Source organism: Centruroides sculpturatus, unplaced genomic scaffold (assembly GCF_000671375.1).
Source record: "Centruroides sculpturatus isolate CEXI.00-Female unplaced genomic scaffold, Cexi_2.0 scaffold469, whole genome shotgun sequence".
NCBI classification, from domain to species: domain Eukaryota; kingdom Metazoa; phylum Arthropoda; class Arachnida; order Scorpiones; family Buthidae; genus Centruroides; species Centruroides sculpturatus.
This window is the reverse complement of record NW_019384793.1, coordinates 273,863-276,101: the sequence shown is the minus strand read 5'-3', so window position 1 is coordinate 276,101 and position 2,239 is coordinate 273,863. Positions and strand designations below refer to the sequence as shown.

The window sequence follows — 2,239 nt, the reverse complement described above, 5'->3', positions numbered from 1 at the left end:
ATTATCAAATCGAAAAGCAATCGTTATCAATCTTGTCTACGAGTTTCGCATTTTCGTTACACCTCTCTGCTTTCGGAAGAAATGCCATTCTAACTGCCGTCATCGACTGGACATTTCGCAACTAACTTTTCATCTTTCATCGCATGTTAGTCGTCGATAGTAACGAATCGTTCGGTTTTTCATCGAACGTGCGTGCGTTTCATCTCGAGTTGAGAATTGCTAAGCCGACGGTTTATGAAATTCGTCTGCAATTTCGCTTCTTATAAAGTTTTTTACAGAAGCGACGGGAATAAGCTTCTGTGTAACATTTATCCCGAATCATCATACCCTCTAGAATGTACTTAAAACACACAACACGTTTTTCTTCCGCAGCTGAAATCATCAGCCATTACAGATGTGCAGAAATAAAATTATAATTATTTCAACGACAATAATAATTTGCATTCGAATGACACGTAAAAAATAAGCATCATCGATTGAGAATTTCAAAAGATTTTCAATGAGTGACGAGTTGTCTGTCATTGTGAAAAATTTATTTTATTCGAGGCAAAATACAGACTTGAAAAAATCAAAGGAGAAATGTCACCAAAGTCTCAGTAGTTAATTCCGGACAGGATTATGTTCCTTTCAGGCCCTCGGTGCAATTTTGTTACAAGTCACTTTTATGTAAAACTAATTTTATTTCTGCACACCTGTAATGGCTGATGATTTGCGAAACTGGTAGACCGGATTGATAACGATTGCTTTTCGATTTGATAATTGTGCGATTAGGGAATTGCTACATCTCGTCAGAATGGCCGAGTGGTCTAAGGCGCCAGACTTAAGATCTGGTCCTCGTGTGAGGGCGTGGGTTCGAACCCCACTTCTGACAGGCTGTTTTGCTCGAGTGAACATTTATCGGGATGTAACGTTGTCGTTCGATTTGCATCCGGGATGTTGTATGGTCGCGGTTTTTGGAAAATGTTCCGTACGTGCCACTTTTTTTTTTATTACATTTCTCTTTAGAGATGTGAAATTCAAATTCTTGAACGAAATAGTATTCTGAAATTTGCTTTGCTTCTTTGCTTTATTCGAGATATTTTTATTCCTGGAACACAGAGGCAGAAAGGTAGACCTTTCCTATACGATAACGTAAAGTAAAGATAATGCCGAAATTTCACACAAGGAATTTAAACGACGAAAGTTTTCCACGTAGTTCGTCTCTAGAGCAAAAAATAAATTCACGTTAAAGAAATACAAAAAATATCCGATGGATAATCTGATGGTTTGAGTTGAGCGACTGCGGATTATAGGGGAAATACAGACAAAATGACATACGGTTTTATTTTAGGTTCGTAACTCTTTATTGGTAAATCACAGCACTGTCATATTCTACACCAATCATCTTTGGTTTTTTACCTATGAAATATACTAAACATTTACAATATTAAAATAATAGGGAAAAAAATATTGTTAGTTTAATCGAGATCATCCACTATGGACAAAATGACATACACGTAAAAACTATAAAATTACTGACAAAGTTTACAAATGAAACGCTTGGCTCTTTTAGAAACGTCAGCGCAAGAAGCGTGAGTCCAACGGAAACAATTTATGCACCGTAACCAGTCTTCTCCAGGCTTAGATTGGGAAAAAAGATCATTGCAATATACGCATGGACAGTCTTCTTCATCATCTTGAGTTATCAGGAAAATTTTTTTCTTCGAGTAACTTTTTAGTAATGTTTCGTCTCCTTTTCTCTGGCGGAGCTTTTGACTCATTTTTTGATTTAATTGCCTTTATATTAGGTTAAAACTAGAGGTTTGTCGAGTCACGTGATTCGTTGCAAGTTTTTTGTTATGTGAAATATAATAAGTTTGTAAATAATATGTAAGAAAGGAAATAAAGTTTTATACTAAAATTTCTTTTAAACAATAATGAAAGACTTTGTTTGAAAGCCATTTTTTATAATTAATAAAACGTTAAGAGATTAAGGTAAGTTCCTTAACTAAGCTCTCATAGACTAAATAACAGGTATGTCATTATGTCCGTTGCCTATGTATGTCGTTTTATCCATATAACGTTATAAAAAAAACAAAATTATAAAATAAATACAAAAATGTTACTTTTAATGGAAAAAGTTATTTAAGTGCAACAACAAATTCTTGAGGGTTGAAATAAATGTTACACAAATAGATAAAATAGCGAAAAACTTACCATCTATACAAAAAAACTTGTTGCAAGGAAAAAAACTCGTAAC

General features: G+C 34.3%; 1 non-coding gene across 1 annotated transcript; it reads left to right on the top strand.

The window, feature by feature from the left end:
* Nucleotides 1-787: 787 nt before the first annotated feature.
* Nucleotides 788-871, top strand: Trnal-uaa. The gene has a single exon. It is a non-coding gene; the product is annotated as a tRNA-Leu (tRNA).
* Nucleotides 872-2,239: the final 1,368 nt, after the last annotated feature.